The sequence below is a fragment of the Bufo gargarizans genome, chromosome 2 (genome assembly GCF_014858855.1).
Source record: "Bufo gargarizans isolate SCDJY-AF-19 chromosome 2, ASM1485885v1, whole genome shotgun sequence".
NCBI classification, from domain to species: Eukaryota; Metazoa; Chordata; class Amphibia; order Anura; family Bufonidae; genus Bufo; species Bufo gargarizans.
The window spans coordinates 130103663-130121826 of NC_058081.1; positions in this window are offsets into that span (position 1 = coordinate 130103663).

Here is an 18164-nt window from a genome sequence, read left to right on the forward strand (position 1 = left end):
CAACAGTCCATTGGCATATATTTAGGCCCAGCACACAGGCAGAGGAGAGAGGTCCCGTAACAGACAATCTGGCTTCATGTCAGCAGAGAATTAGTCTGCATGTCATAGCAGAGAATGAGGCTTCACGTCAGCCACCACTGCAACAGTCCATTGGCATATATTTAGGCCCAGCACACAGGCAGAGGAGAGAGGTCCCGTAACAGACAATCTGGCTTCATGTCAGCAGAGAATCAGTCTGCATGTCATAGCAGAGAATCAGGCTTCACGTCAGCCCACCACTGCAACAGTCCATTGTCATAATTTAGGCCCAGCACCCAGGCAGAGGAGAGAGGTCCCGTAACAGACAATCTGGCTTCATGTCAGCAGAGAATTAGTCTGCATGTCATAGCAGAGAATCAGGCTTCACGTCACCCACCACTGCAACAGTCCATTTGCATATATTTAGGCCCAGCACCCAGGCAGAGGAGAGAGGTCCCGTAACAGACAATCTGGCTTCATGTCAGCAGAGAATCAGTCTGCATGTCATAGCAGAGAATCAGGCTTCACGTCACCCACCACTGCAACAGTCCATTGTCATAATTTAGGCCCAGCACCCAGGCAGAGGAGAGAGGTCCCGTAACAGACAATCTGGCTTCATGTCAGCAGAGAATTAGTCTGCATGTCATAGCAGAGAATGAGGCTTCACGTCAGCCACCACTGCAACAGTCCATTGGCATATATTTAGGCCCAGCACCCAGGCAGAGGAGAGAGGTCCCGTAACAGACAATCTGGCTTCATGTCAGCAGAGAATTAGTCTGCATGTCATAGCAGAGAATGAGGCTTCACGTCAGCCACCACTGCAACAGTCCATTGGCATATATTTAGGCCCAGCACACAGGCAGAGGAGAGAGGTCCCGTAACAGACAATCTGGCTTCATGTCAGCAGAGAATCAGTCTGCATGTCATAGCAGAGAATCAGGCTTCACGTCAGCCACCACTGCAACAGTCCATTGTCATATATTTAGGCCCAGCACCCAGGCAGAGGAGAGAGGTCCCGTAACAGACAATCTGGCTTCATGTCAGCAGAGAATTAGTCTGCATGTCATAGCAGAGAATCAGGCTTCACGTCAGCCACCACTGCAACAGTCCATTGGCATATATTTAGGCCCAGCACCCAGGCAGAGGAGAGAGGTCCCGTAACAGACAATCTGGCTTCATGTCAGCAGAGAATCAGTCTGCATGTCATAGCAGAGAATCAGGCTTCACGTCACCCACCACTGCAACAGTCCATTGTCATAATTTAGGCCCAGCACCCAGGCAGAGGAGAGAGGTCCCGTAACAGACAATCTGGCTTCATGTCAGCAGAGAATTAGTCTGCATGTCATAGCAGAGAATGAGGCTTCACGTCAGCCACCACTGCAACAGTCCATTGGCATATATTTAGGCCCAGCACACAGGCAGAGGAGAGAGGTCCCGTAACAGACAATCTGGCTTCATGTCAGCAGAGAATCAGTCTGCATGTCATAGCAGAGAATCAGGCTTCACGTCACCCACCACTGCAACAGTCCATTGTCATAATTTAGGCCCAGCACCCAGGCAGAGGAGAGAGGTCCCGTAACAGACAATCTGGCTTCATGTCAGCAGAGAATTAGTCTGCATGTCATAGCAGAGAATGAGGCTTCACGTCAGCCACCACTGCAACAGTCCATTGGCATATATTTAGGCCCAGCACACAGGCAGAGGAGAGAGGTCCCGTAACAGACAATCTGGCTTCATGTCAGCAGAGAATTAGTCTGCATGTCATAGCAGAGAATGAGGCTTCACGTCAGCCACCACTGCAACAGTCCATTGGCATATATTTAGGCCCAGCACCCAGGCAGAGGAGAGAGGTCCCGTAACAGACAATCTGGCTTCATGTCAGCAGAGAATCAGTCTGCATGTCATAGCAGAGAATCAGGCTTCACGTCACCCACCACTGCAACAGTCCATTTTCATAATTTAGGCCCAGCACCCAGGCAGAGGAGAGAGGTCCCGTAACAGACAATCTGGCTTCATGTCAGCAGAGAATCAGTCTGCATGTCATAGCAGAGAATCAGGCTTCACGTCACCCACCACTGCAACAGTCCATTGTCATAATTTAGGCCCAGCACCCAGGCAGAGGAGAGAGGTCCCGTAACAGACAATCTGGCTTCATGTCAGCAGAGAATTAGTCTGCATGTCATAGCAGAGAATGAGGCTTCACGTCAGCCACCACTGCAACAGTCCATTGGCATATATTTAGGCCCAGCACACAGGCAGAGGAGAGAGGTCCCGTAACAGACAATCTGGCTTCATGTCAGCAGAGAATTAGTCTGCATGTCATAGCAGAGAATGAGGCTTCACGTCAGCCACCACTGCAACAGTCCATTGGCATATATTTAGGCCCAGCACACAGGCAGAGGAGAGAGGTCCCGTAACAGACAATCTGGCTTCATGTCAGCAGAGAATTAGTCTGCATGTCATAGCAGAGAATGAGGCTTCACGTCAGCCACCACTGCAACAGTCCATTGGCATATATTTAGGCCCAGCACACAGGCAGAGGAGAGAGGTCCCGTAACAGACAATCTGGCTTCATGTCAGCAGAGAATCAGTCTGCATGTCATAGCAGAGAATCAGGCTTCACGTCACCCACCACTGCAACAGTCCATTGGCATATATTTAGGCCCAGCACCCAGGCAGAGGAGAGAGGTCCCGTAACAGACAATCTGGCTTCATGTCAGCAGAGAATTCAGTCTGCATGTCATAGCAGAGAATGAGGCTTCACGTCAGCCCACCACTGCAACAGTCCATTGGCATATATTTAGGCCCAGCACCCAGGCAGAGGAGAGAGGTCCCGTAACAGACAATCTGGCTTCATGTCAGCAGAGAATCAGTCTGCATGTCATAGCAGAGAATCAGGCTTCACGTCACCCACCACTGTAAGAGTCCATTTTCATAAATTTAGGCCCAGCACCCAGGCAGAGGAGAGAGGTCCCGTAACAGAGGATCTGGCTTCATGTCAGCAGAGAATCAGTCTGCATGTCATAGCAGAGAATCAGGCTTCACGTCACCCAACATTGGAACAGTCCATTGGCATATATTTAGGCCCCGGCACCCAGACAGAGGAGAGGTTCATTCAACTTTGGGTAGCCTCGCAATATAATGGTAAAATGAAAATAAAAATAGGATTGAATGAGGAAGTGCCCTGGAGTCCAATAATATATGGTTAAGGGGAGGTAGTTAATGTCTAATCTGGACAAGGGACGGACAGATCCTGTGGGATCCATGCCTGGTTCATTTTTATGAACGTCAGCTTGTCCACATTGGCTGTAGACAGGCGGCTGCGTTTGTCTGTAATGACGCCCCCTGCCGTGCTGAATACACGTTCAGACAAAACGCTGGCCGCCGGGCAGGCCAGCACCTCCAAGGCATAAAAGGCTAGCTCTGGCCACGTGGACAATTTAGAGACCCAGAAGTTGAATGGGGCCGAACCATCAGTCAGTACGTGGAGGGGTGTGCACATGTACTGTTCCACCATGTTAGTGAAATGTTGCCTCCTGCTAACACGTTGCGTATCAGGTGGTGGTGCAGTTAGCTGTGGCGTGTTGACAAAAGTTTTCCACATCTCTGCCATGCTAACCCTGCCCTCAGAGGAGCTGGCATTGACACAGCTGCCTTGGCGACCTCTTGCTCCTCCTCTGCCTTGGCCTTGGGCTTCCACTTGTTCCCCTGTGACATTTGGGAATGCTCTCAGTAGCGCGTCTACCAACGTGCGCTTGTACTCGCGCATCTTCCTATCACGCTCCAGTGCAGGAAGTAAGGTGGGCACATTGTCTTTGTAGCGTGGATCCAGCAGGGTGGCAACCCAGTAGTCCGCACAGGTTAAAATGTGGGCAACTCTGCTGTCGTTGCGCAGGCACTGCAGCATGTAGTCGCTCATGTGTGCCAGGCTGCCCAGGGGTAAGGACAAGCTGTCCTCTGTGGGAGGCGTATCGTCATCGTCCTGCCTTTCCCCCCAGCCACGCACCAGTGATGGACCCGAGCTGCGTTGGGTGCCACCCCGCTGTGACCATGCTTCATCCTCATCCTCCTCCACCTCCTCCTCATCCTCGTCCTCCTCGTCCTCCAGTAGTGGGCCCTGGCTGGCCACATTTGTACCTGGCCTCTGCTGTTGCCAAAAACCTCCCTCTGAGTCACTTCGAAGAGACTGGCCTGAAAGTGCTAAAAATGACCCCTCTTCCTCCTCCTCCTCCTCCTCCTCCTGGGCCACCTCCTCTTCCATCATCGCCCTAAGTGTTTTCTCAAGGAGACATAGAAGTGGTATTGTAACGCTGATAACGGCGTCATCGCCACTGGCCATGTTGGTGGAGTACTCGAAACAGCGCAACAGGGCACACAGGTCTCGCATGGAGGCCCAGTCATTGGTGGTGAAGTGGTGCTGTTCTGTAGTGCGACTGACCCGTGCGTGCTGCAGCTGAAACTCCACTATGGCCTGCTGCTGCTCGCACAGTCTGTCCAGCATGTGCAAGGTGGAGTTCCACCTGGTGGGCACGTCGCATATGAGGCGGTGAGCGGGAAGGCCGAAGTTACGCTGTAGCGCAGACAGGCGAGCAGCAGCAGGATGTGAACGCCGGAAGCGCGAACAGACGGCCCGCACTTTATGCAGCAGCTCTGACATGTCGGGGTAGTTGTGTATGAACTTCTGCACCACCAAATTCAGCACATGCGCCAAGCAAGGGATGTGCGTCAAATTGGCTAGTCCCAGAGCTGCAACGAGATTTCGCCCATTATCACACACCACCAGGCCGGGCTTGAGGCTCACCGGCAGCAACCACTCGTCGGTCTGTTGTTCTATACCCCGCCACAACTCCTGTGCGGTGTGGGGCCTGTCCCCCAAACATATGAGTTTCAGAATGGCCTGCTGACGTTTACCCCGGGCTGTGCTGAAGTTGGTGGTGAAGGTGTGTGGCTGACTGGATGAGCAGGTGGAAGAAGAGGAGGAGGAAGCCGAGAAGGAGGAGGTGGCAACAGGAGGCAAAGAATGTTGCCCTGCGATCCTTGGCGGCGGAAGGACGTGCGCCAAACAGCTCTCCGCCTGGGGCCCAGCTGCCACTACATTTACCCAGTGTGCAGTTAGGGAGATATAGCGTCCCTGGCCGTGCTTACTGGTCCACGTATCTGTGGTTAGGTGGACCTTGCTACAGATGGCGTTGCGCAGTGCACACTTGATTTTATCGGATACTTGGTTGTGCAGGGAAGGCACGGCTCTCTTGGAGAAGTAGTGGCGGCTGGGAACAACATACTGTGGGACAGCAAGCGACATGAGCTGTTTGAAGCTGTCTGTGTCCACCAGCCTAAATGACAGCATTTCATAGGCCAGTAGTTTAGAAATGCTGGCATTCAGGGCCAGGGATCGAGGGTGGCTAGGTGGGAATTTACGCTTTCTCTCAAATGTTTGTGAGATGGAGAGCTGAACGCTGCCGTGTGACATGGTTGAGACGCTTGGTGACGGAGGTGGTGGTGGTGGTGTTGGTGGTACATCCCCTGTTTGCTGGGCGGCAGGTGCCAACGTTCCTCCAGAGGCGGAGGAAGAGGCCGAGGCGGCAGCAGCAGAAGAGGCCGAGGCGGCAGCAGCAGAAGAGGTAGCAGGGGGAGCCTGAGTGACTTCCTTGGTTTTAAGGTGTTTACTCCACTGCAGTTCATGCTTTGCATGCAGGTGCCTGGTCATGCAGGTTGTGCTCAGGTTCAGAACGTTAATGCCTCGCTTCAGGCTCTGATGGCACAGCGTGCAAACCACTCGGGTCTTGTCGTCAGCACATTGTTTGAAGAAGTGCCATGCCAGGGAACTCCTTGAAGCTGCCTTTGGGGTGCTCGGTCCCAGATGGCGGCGGTCAGTAGCAGGCGGAGTCTCTTGGCGGCGGGTGTTCTGCTTTTGCCCACTGCTCCCTCTTTTGCTACGCTGTTGGCTCGGTCTCACCACTGCCTCTTCCTCCGAACTGTGAAAGTCAGTGGCACGACCTTCATTCCATGTGGGGTCTAGGACCTCATCGTCCCCTGCATCGTCTTCCACCCAGTCTTGATCCCTGACCTCCTGTTCAGTCTGCACACTGCAGAAAGACGCAGCAGTTGGCACCTGTGTTTCGTCATCATCAGAGACATGCTGAGGTGGTATTCCCATGTCCTCATCATCAGGAAACATAAGTGGTTGTGCGTCAGTGCATTCTATGTCTTTCACCGCTGGGGAAGGGCTAGGTGGATGCCCTTGGGAAACCCTGCCAGCGGAGTCTTCAAACAGCATAAGAGACTGCTGCATAACTTGAGGCTGAGACAGTTTCCCTGGTATGCATGGGGGTGATGTGACAGACTGATGGGGTTGGTTTTCAGGCGCCATCTGTGCGCTTTCTGCAGAAGACTGGGTGGGAGATAATGTGAACGTGCTGGATCCACTGTCGGCCACCCAATTGACTAATGCCTGTACCTGCTCAGGCCTTACCATCCTTAGAACGGCATTGGGCCCCACCATATATCGCTGTAAATTCTGGCGGCTACTGGGACCTGAGGTAGTTGGTACACTAGGACGTGTGGATGTGGCAGAACGGCCACGTCCTCTCCCAGCACCAGAGGGTCCACTAACACCACCACGACCATGTCCACGTCCGCGTCCCTTACTAGATGTTTTCCTCATTGTTATGGTTCACCACAACAACAAAATATTATTTGGCCCAATGTATTGTATTCAAATTCAGCGGGATATAAATTTGAGGCCTAGTATTTAGGCGCTGGGTGACCGGTATGGATTTAGTGACAGAATTAGACTTGGAAATGCACAGTAGCGTGTGTGTGAAGTTATTCTGAATGACCCTATGTGCACCTTGAATATTATATACCCTTTTAGGGATAGATTTCAAATAGCTCTGATACAGCAGAAACCACTAAATTATGAAATTGCTAAATTGGGAATTGTATTTCAACCCAGAACAAAAAATGTGCTTTGACGGACACTAAATAACTTTCCCAGCCACAACAGGACAGCGGTAACGAGAGATTTAGCGGGATATAAATTTGAGGCCTAGTATTTAGGCGCTGGGTGACCGGTATGGATTTAGTGACAGAATTGGACTTGGAAATGCACAGTAGCGTGTGTGTGTGAAGTTATTCTGAATGACCCTATGTGCACCTTGAATATTATATACCCTTTTAGGGATAGATTTCAAATAGCTCTGATATAGCAGAAACCACTAAATTATGAAATTGCTAAATTGGGAATTGTATTTCAACCCAGAACAAAAAATGTGCTTTGACGGACACTAAATAACTTTCCCAGCCACAACAGGACAGCGGTAACGAGAGATTTAGCGGGATATAAATTTGAGGCCTAGTATTTAGGCGCTGGGTGACCGGTATGGATTTAGTGACAGAATTAGACTGGGATATGGCCAAAAAATAACCACACTATTGCTGGTTAAATGCACTTGGTGACGGGCGCAGCTTGCCCCTGATGTAGTATATGGCCAAAAAATGAACAGACTATTGCTGGTTAAATGCACTTGGTGTCACAGCTTGACCAACCACACTACTGACGGTTAAATGCACTTGGTGACGGGCGCAGCTTGCCCCTGATGTAGTATATGGCCAAAAAATGAACAGACTATTGCTGGTTAAATGCACTTGGTGTCACAGCTTGACCAACCACACTACTGAGGGTTAAATGCACTTGGTGACGGGCGCAGCTTGCCCCTGATTTAGTATATGGCCAAAAAATAAACAGACTATTGCTGGTTAAATGCACTTGGTGTCACAGCTTGACCAACCACACTACTGAGGGTTAAATGCACTTGGTGACAGGCGCAGCTTGCCCCTGATGTAGTATATGGCCAAAAAATAAACAGACTATTGCTGGTTAAATGCACTTGGTGTGACAGCTTCACCCTGATGTAGGCTTTAGCCAAAAAACAACCACACCATTGAGGGTTAAATGCACTTGGTGACAGGCGCAGCTTGCCCCTGATGTAGTATATGGCCAAAAAATAAACAGACTATTGCTGGTTAAATGCACTTGGTGTGACAGCTTCATTTTGATGTAGGCTTTAGCCAAAAAACAACCACACCATTGAGGGTTAAATGCACTTGGTCGCAGCTTGTGCTGGCGCACCACAAGACACAAAATGGCCGCCGATCACCCCAGAAAAATGTGACTGACAAACGGTCTGGGCAGCCTAAAAACAGTGAGCAATTGAGTATCAGCAGCTCAATGATCCACAGCTGCAGATCGATCAATAATCAAGTACTTTGGAGGAGTTAATCTGCCTAATCTCGCCCTACTGTCGCAGCCGCAACCTCTCCCTACGCTAATCAGAGCAGAGTGACGGGCGGCGCTATGTGACTCCAGCTTAAATAGAGGCTGGGTCACATGGTGCTCTGGCCAATCACAGCCATGCCAATAGTAGGCATGGCTGTGATGGCCTCTTGGGGCAAGTAGTATGACGCTTGTTGATTGGCTGCTTTGCAGCCTTTCAAAAAGCGCCAAGAAAGCGTCACAAAAGAGCCAAGAAAGCGACGAACACCGAACCCGAACCCGGACTTTTACGAAAAGTTCGAGTTCGCTCATCCCTACTCGTGGAGGCTAACCTGCAGCAAAGCGAGGCTAATTAGCAGCAGCATGAAGAGGGAATTGGCTAATTGTTCGGTCCCTTCAACTCTTACTTTACCTGCCTCTTTTCTCCCTTCCCATAAATAACCACACAACACTACTGCTTGGATTTAATCGGCCACAGCAGCCGTTTATTAAATAAATACATAACATAATTAACATAAATTAACATAAATTAACCAATGACGAGGGAGGTTCTAGAAGCCCCAATAGCCTCATAAACACCGGGAAAAACCCTGCGACTCCATCTTGCCCCCAGCCGTTGAACCCAGCTCGGAGGCAGCAACTGATGGACGCCTAGTTCGTTAATCCCAGCTCCTCCATGAGAGTCCAGCCCCTCCCGCGGGGCCCTCCCATCCTCAGATACCACCATCTTTTTCCACTTCAAGGACCTCCCCCGCCTCCTCGACTGCCGCGACAACCACATAACATACAACCCTGCCCCCCCCCCCCCACATTTAATATCATTATCTATTAATTCTTTTTTTTTTTTTGTACAACCCCCTCAACTAGGGTCGGGCGGGTGGGCGTTCGCTTCCCCTGGCCGAATGCCTCTAACACCGCCTCCCCCTCGCTCTGCCTCATAGCCCCTCCCCCGTTCGCATGGCGACACGCGCCAATACCTAACCCCTCCTCCGATCCTTAACACCTTACCTCCCTGTCCCCTCACACCCAACCCTCTTCATGAGCAGCCTCCCCCTAACGCTCCTCTCCGTGTCCGGCCTAACTTGAAGAGGGAATTGGCTAATTGTTCGGTCCCTTCAACTCTTACTTTACCTGCCTCTTTTCTCCCTTCCCATAAATAACCACACAACACTACTGCTTGGATTTAATCGGCCACAGCAGCCGTTTATTAAATAAATACATAACATAATTAACATAAATTAACATAAATTAACCAATGACGAGGGAGGTCCTAGAAGCCCCAATAGCCTCATAAACACCGGGGAAAACCCTGCGACTCCATCTTGCCCCCAGCCGTTGAACCCAGCTCGGAGGCAGCAACTGATGGACGCCTAGTTCGTTAATCCCAGCTCCTCCATGAGAGTCCAGCCCCTCCCGCGGGGCCCTCCCATCCTCAGATACCACCATCTTTTGCCACTTCAAGGACCTTCCCCGCCTCCAAGAACGCGCAGATTGACTTCCTCAAACCTGCGCATCCCTCCACATCTGCAACGCTATTTCCACTCCATTCTGTATCCCCAACGACCACAAATCCGTCCCCACCGCGTTCAGATGCACCCCATCCATTCTCCAAAATGCACCAACTCCCTTCTCCAACTCCTCATGCCGCACCGCCACAGCCCCATTCCTTGCCATAAATCGGCCCACCGCCCTATTCACCTTAATCTGGGCCTTATTAATGCTCTCCACGGACCGTGCCTCCCTCCACGACTTACGCGGCACAATGTCCGACCAAACCGTAACCACCCCAGGGAACAACGCCCAGATCCTCAACAAGTCAAATTTCACATCCCGTATCAATTCCCGAAATGGGCGCCTCCCCAAGTCATTTCCCCCAACATGGAGCACCAACACATTCGGGGCCCGATGAAACCTCTGTACCTCCCGCAACACCCCCCCCCCCCCCAAAGCATCCCTCTAACCCCTAACCACCTCACCGTAGCAACCTCAGCACTCAACCCCTGCTGCCGACCTCCATGCCATTCGGCCTCACATCCGCCCTAAGCGCCCCCCCAAAAAACGTAGGAATGTCCTAAAATCCACACCAAAGCCGCCGGCAAACCTGCAAACAAACAAAAACACAATTAACACAAACCCATACCCACTGCACCCCAACTACAAAAAACCCAGCCTAACATAAGACCTAAATCGCACTGACTCCCAACGCCCGATCCTCATAATGACCTCATCACTGACCCCCAATCTGGCCGCCTCAGTCGCAGCGCCAATCCTAAATGAGTGTCCGGAATACTCTGTCTCCCGAACCCCCAATGCCCTCAAACATTTCCGAAAAACAGCCACGAATTGAAATCTGGACAAAAAAAGAACCATCCTCATGGCGGAAAAACGGCAATGAATCCCGCACAACACCCAAACGATAACTCCCCACACACCTAACCGGGCACATGCCACACCCCGGAACAGGAAACAACGTAAACCGCTGCCCTCTGCCTTCCTGGTCAGTCTTCGACCTACGAATCCGAACCACAACCTGGTCCTTGCCCCACTCCACATCCTCGCTCGCCAACCCCCCCGCCCGGTTGACACTACCGCTCACCAATTCCCCCAACCTGAAAGCCCCAAAAAACGCTAAAGCAAACGCCACCTTAAACAACCCCAACTCCCATCCAGAACTACAGACCACGCTCAGCTTCTCGCCCAACTGCATTAACAAATCAAAAGACACCGGCCTCCTCCAATCAGCCACTTTACCCGCCCCCCTACGCCAACCTCTTAAAACCTGTCGCACTAAGAACCCCTTTGTCAAATCCACCACTCCCCGCAGCCTGAAACCAAACGCCACCCCTGCAACAAAACGATTCACCCTAGACACCGACCAACCCTCACTTTTCAAATGCCCCAACAACATCACCATCTTAACACACCCATCCTCCCCACCAGCTCCCCAGCCACCGATCCACTCCTCCCAGATGTCCCACGCCTTACCATACTCCCTCCACGTACCCGGGCTCAGCAAATCCCTAAGCAACCCCATCACCTCTCCTCCAAGATCCCCCACAGCCATGACGGACACTCCAGACCCTCCAACTCCGCTTCTGGCGCTAGAAGCCGGAACCGCTCCCACTGTGAACGAGAAAGAGAATCCGCCACAGAATTAGACACACCAGCGACATGCTCCGCCACCAACCACACATTTAATGACAAGAACCGCAATACCAAAAACTGCAAAAGCCGCACCACTGGAGGAGAAGATGCAGACAAACTGTTGATAGCCTGAACTACCCCCAAGTTATCGCAATGAAAACGCACCTTCTTATTTTCAAACTGTCCCCCCACAACACAACCACCATGACAATGGGAAACAACTCTAACAAAGCAACATTCTTCACCCAACCCCGCACCACCCAAGACTCCGGCCACCCGCCCGCACACCATTGCCCCTGACAATACGCGCCAAAACCAACTCCCCCGGCCGCATCTGTATACAACTCAAAATCCGCTGTGTCACAAACCTCCCCCATAACCAATGTCCGCCCATTATATTGCCCCAAAAACTCTGCCCAAACCCTCAAATCCCCTTTTAACTCCTTCCGCAACCTAACAAAATGATAAGGCGCAGACACACCAGCTGTAGCAGCAGCCAACCTCCTACAGAAAATCCTACCCATCGGCATAATCTGACATGCAAAATTAAGCTTCCCCAACAACGACTGTAAATCCCTCAACCTAATCTTATCCCGCACAATGGCCCTATCAATTTCCTGCCGTAAATCCCGTAACTTGTCCTCCGGAAGCCTACACTCCATCCGCTCCGTGTCTATCACAATCCCCAGGAAGCATAATTCCGTCACCGGACCCACCGTCTTCTCCCCCGCTAACGGCACCCCAAAACGCGCAAAAACCGACTGCACCGTGTGCAACAACAAAGAACACACCCGAGAATTCGCAGGCCCCAGACACAAAAAATCGTCTAAGTAATGAATAACCGAAGAACAACCCGAAATCTCCCTCACTACCCACTCCAAAAAGAGCTAAACGTCTCGAAGTACGCACACGAGAGAGAACACCCCATTGGTAAACACCTATCCACAAAATACTCCCCCTCCCAACAACAACCCAACAAACCCATGCTCTCCACATGAATCGGAAGCAGCCGAAAAGCCGCCTCAACATCAACTTTTGCCAACAACGCCCCCCGCCCACACCGTCGCACCCACTTCACAGCCGCATCAAATGACGTATACACCACCAAACAAAGTTCGGGATCTATACCATCATTGACCGACGCCCCTTTTGGGTAAGACAAATGATGGATGAGCCGAAACTTGTTCGGCTCCTTTTTCGGCACCACCCCGAGCGGAGACACTGTAAGGTCCGGAATCGGTGGCGCCCTGAAAGGGCCCGCCATCCGCCCCAACTCAACCTCCTTCCTTAACTTCTCCGTCACCACCACTGCATGATCAAGCGCAGACCTAAGATTTTTATGAACCATAGGCCCCACCGAAGGAATGCAAAAACCAAACCGAAACCCATCCCCCAACAACCTGGCCGCCGCCCGATCCGGGTACCTATCTAGGAACTCCTGCATCTCTTCCACCCGCACCGGCGTCCGACCCCTTTCCAACGCCATCACCGCCCCTCTGTCTACCCCCCTTAAAGCACCGACTAGCTCCATGGGCCCCCCCACACCCTGTGCATTCGTGCTTGAACTTGCACTTAGCACCGAATCTGCAGCTCCCCTCATTAAAGAGGAAACACAACCCTTTTGCCGATGCCGCTGCCAATGCTCCCGGAGACGACCCCCCCGGGCTCCCCCCGAAAGGACTGCCCCACCCTAGGCGGTGCCGTCACCTTCAACCACAATCCAATGTCCTTGTGGTCCCACCGGATATCTGACCTAACCGCCTTACGCTGCTGAAACTGCTCGTCATAGCGAAGCCACCCCACCCCGCCATACACCCGATACGCCTCGCCTATAGCATCCTGGTAGCAGAACAACGCCGAACAACATTCCGGGGACCGTTCCCCAATCACACTTGCCAATATGGCAAATGCCTGCAGCCAATTAGCAAATGTGCGGGGAATCAACCTATGCCGCCGCTTCTCCTCCTCCTCCTTTTTCCCCTCATCCTTCTTACCCCTATCCAATTTAAACTTTCCAACGGGAGCAGTGAAAATATCTCCACATACTCCCCTTTCCAGATTTTTTTCCTTAACTTCCTGCTTCAAATAGGCCCCCAACGGACCCTCAAAGCACACATACACTTCCCCACGTGCCCGATCATCCAACCTCTGCACCAACCCTTTACCTAAATCCCCCATGGCCACCCCCCCCAGCACCCCCCGCCGGGAAGCCCTGCGCTAACAAGGGACCCCAAGTAATCTCACCAGGCACCACGGGCGCTGTGACGGACTCTCCTTCGGCGCTGCTCCTGGACGTCGACGGTACCTCCTCCCGGACGACTGGCACGGCCCTCTGGATAACGCTGGCAGGCCTCTGGCACGCTGACACGGCTCCCCCTCCGTCTGGAACTTCGCTGGGCCTGCACAGCACTTCTCCCACACACTGTGCAGCCCGAACCACCTGGAACTCCTCACACAGCCGAGTAGACCGCCCGCTGGGACCTGGACTGGGCCGGTCCACCGTTCCTGGTCCTGCATCCCCACGAATAGCAGCAGAGAGCGGGGGAAGGGGCGTCCCGCTCTGCTCCGGGCCCCGCCGTGTGGTGGGAATCCTCCCGCGACGAGAGGGCCCTGCAGAAGACTGGGCAGACCCTCTCCGCCGCGGAGGGTCCCTTGAGGGGCTCCCTACTCGGCGCCGGACCCTGGGGGTGCTTTCTAGGCTAAGGCGCGCCGGTGGGACACCCCGCCGTGGCCGGACCGCCCGTACATTGGGGGTAGCTGCAGGAGCAGGAGCCATAACACACGCACCAACCTTCTCCTGCAACCAGCCAGGCCCCCGCACCTCCGCCTCCCTGCACAGCCGCTCCAGCATCTCCTCCACAGACCACGCCGGCGCCGCCATGCTCCTCCGTTCGACCCCTGGCCGAATGCCTCTAACACCGCCTCCCCCTCGCTCTGCCTCATAGCCCCTCCCCCGTTCGCATGGCGACACGCGCCATTACCTAACCCCTCCTCCGATCCTTAACACCTTACCTCCCTGTCCCCTCACACCCAACCCTCTTCATGAGCGGCCTCCCCCTAACGCTCCGCTCCGTGTCCGGCCTAACTGGAGACCAACTAGTTGCTACTACAACACATAATGGCTTTGCAGACAGCAGGAGCAACCCCAAGTTGCCTGGAAAGCAGTCCGTACAGCGATCCCTAAAATGACACCCGCAGACAACGTTGAAACCTACCTGGCGATGTATGAGAAGGTGGCCACCATGGAAAAGCTGCCCCAAGACCAGTAGGCTGAGGTCGTTGCTCCTTTTCCCAGCAGGTGTTTTTCGATTTGCTGGACGATCAAATGGCCGAATACCAAAAGGTAAAGGGGAGATTTTGGAAAGAATGTTGGTGAATGTGCTGGTCCGGGCACAGCGGGTGCATCAGTGGGGGTTCAACCTGGCGGAGCCCATGAGACCCCAGTATTATGACCTGTTGCAAAAGTGGCTACAACCGGACGTGCTGAGCCACACTGCTATGTTGGACCGTTTGTTAGCAGACAGGTTCTGGAGTGCCACCCCCTCTCCAGCAATGGATTGGCCAGGTCTCTCCAGGTAATGCGCTGGAGATAGTCGACCTGGTGGAGCGCTAGGAGGCTACCCGGAACTTACAGGGGGGTTCTGCTGGGAGCAAAGCAGTCAAATCCTGTAACTCTCCACCCCGGAACCCAGCAACCGGTGCCCACCAAACCCTCACGGGATGTAACCCCTGTGGACCCAGCTCCAATAATCTACTGGCGGTGTTGGGAGCCTGGCCATGTTTGAGTGGACTGTCCATGTCAGGGGGAACCCATGGACATGAACTATGATTACCGCCATCATTATATGCCAGGAAACTGTGTGCAGTGTGTGCTCTGGAGTCTCTGAACCACCTGTGCCAGGTTGAGGTGGGAGACACTCCAGCAGAGGCTCTGTTAAACTCAGGAAGTCTGGTGAACCTGGTAAGGACTTCCCTGGTACGCTCCGCTGAGTACACCGGCCGTAAGGTCGCAGTCATGTGTATACATGGGGACTTAAAAGACTATCCTACTGCTATGGTGTCTCTGTCTACGGTTTCCGGCAGGTGGATCCACAAGGTGGCTGTCGCAACGAATCTACATTATGAACTTATAGTAAGGAGAGACTTCCCGGGTTTCACAGCACTGTGGCCTGTTCCGAGAGTGACTGATACGCATGAGACAGATGTAACCCTAGCAGAGGGGAGACCAGAACCATTGGAACTTGAGTCCGAAGGGCCAGCATTAGGGGTGACTGCCACTTTGATGGAAGAGGAAGTCACAACCCCGCTGAGTGTAACGGTGGGAGACATGGAAGACTTGCTGCCGGGGCCTGAGCTGGCAGACCTCAATGTCTCCGGGGATAATTTTGGTACCACGCAACACCGGGTTCCAACCTTATCCCAAACCTGGGAAAATGTACTAATAATAGATGGTGAGCCACAACAACCAGGGGCAGAGTCGGTGTACCCACGTTTTGTGGTTCATCAGGATATGTTGTATTGGGTAAATCAGCTGCGAGGTGAATCCATTGAACAGTTGGCTTATCGCAAACTCCTGTTAGAGTTAGCCCACCAGCATGTTCTCGGGGGTCATCTAGGAATGCAGAAAACACAGGACTGGATACTACAACTGTTTTACTGGCCCAGTGTGTTTAAAAAGGTGGATGAGTTCTATAAGTCTTGCCCGACCTGCCAGGCAACTAGCCCCCAGCACCTTTTTTGCAGTCCCTTGGTACCCCTCCCTATCATCGAGGTACCGTTTGGTAGGTCCTGTACTGAAGTCCGCTAGGGGACCCCAACACATTTTCATTGTCCTTGATTACGCTACTCAGTACCCGGAGGCAGTGCCACTGCGACATACATCGGCAAAACTTATAGCTAAATAGCTAATGGAGATGTTCTCACGAGTGGAGCTACCTAAGGAGGTCCTGACTGACTGGGGGACCCCTTTTATGTCCAAGGTCATGAGGGAACTCTGCAAGTTGCTGCGTATTATTAAACAGTTACGGACGTCCTTATACCATCCACAAACGGACGGACTGGTTGAAAGGTTTAACAAAACTCTAAAAATGATGTTAAAAAGGGTGGTGACCAAAGATGGAAATGATTGGGACCTTCTTCTGCCCTATCTTATGTTCGCAGTGCGAGAGGTGCCCCAGGCCTCTACTGGGTTCTTGCCCTTCAAATTGCTATATGGCAGACATCTTCGTGGCTTGTTGGATGACCCACTCCACATAAAAGCGATGTTGAATATGTTATCAAGATGCAACAGCGGATAGAGACTGTTTTGCCTTTTGTCAGTGAACATATGGAGGCCGCTCAGCGAGCCTAGAGTCGGATCCATAGTCAGCAGGCTCGGGTTCAGAACTTTAACCCAAGTAATCGGGTTTTGGTTCTGGTGCCGACCGTGGACAGTAAGTTTCTAGCCAGATGGCAGGGGCCCTACGAGGTACGTGAAAAAATTGGAGAGGTAAAATACAAGGTACACCAGCCAGGGAGGTGAAAGCCGGAGCAGGTTTACCATGTTAATTTACTAAAACCTTGGAAGGATAGGGAAGCCTGTATGGAAGACAGCCCGCGGCCGGGCTTTCTTAGACAAGAGATTCCGGCTCCTATGTCTGATGCAAGGGAAGTGGTTGCCACAATAAAAATTGCTGACAGCCTCTCCTCTAAACAGGCTCAGGAAACCAGGGAGTTCATTAGTCGGAACACGGATGTGTTCTCAGACCTCCCTGGATGCACTTCCATAATCCAACATGACATTGTCACTGAACATCAGGCAAAAATCCAGTTAAAGCCATACCGAGTACCTGAGGCTCAGCGAAAAGCAATCTTGGAGAAAGTCCAGCTCATGTTGGGGCTGAACGTCATTGAGGAGTATAAAAGTGAGTGGGCCAGTCCTATAGTTTTAATTCCCAAGCCAGACGGGACGTTACGATTTTGTAACTATTTTCGGAAATTAAATGAAATATCAAAGTTCAATGCATATCCAATGCCTCGGGTAGATGAACTAATTGAGAAATTAGGCCAAGCCAGGTATTTTTCTGTTTTGGACCTCACCAAAGGGTATTGGCAGGTACCCCTGACGGAGGCTGCCAAAGAGAAAACTGCCTTCATTACACCGAAGGGGCTGTACCAGTATAAGGTGTTACCCTTTGGCCTGCATGGCGCCCCCCCCCCCCCCCCACTTTCCAATGTCTAATGGATATCGTACTTCGTTCACAACGGCGGTACGCCTCGGCTTAGCTTGACGATATTATCATTCACAGTACCGACTGGGAAAGTCACCTACCCAAAGTACAGGCTGTAGTGGACTCCCTTCTAAAGGCGGGACTAACAGATAACCCAAAGAAATGTGCGATAGGGTTAGAGGAGACTAAATACCTTGGGTATGTCATTGTGCGCAGTCATCAAACCCCAAGTAAGCAAAATAGAGCAAAATGCGGTATTGGCCCCGACCTGCCACCTCTAGACAAGTTAAGTCGTTCTTGGGAATGGTGGGCTATTACATAAGGTTTGTCCCCCATTTTGCCACTTTAGCGGCTCCTTTCACAGGGCTCTTAAAGGGACAGAAATCCGTGATAGCCCGCTGTAATAACCAGGCGGAAGAGGATTTCTCCGATTTGAAGTCAGCCCAGTGTGGGTCCCCTGTTTTGGTGACACCCGACTTCAAGAGGGAATTTGTGGTACAGACTGATGCCTCTGAAGT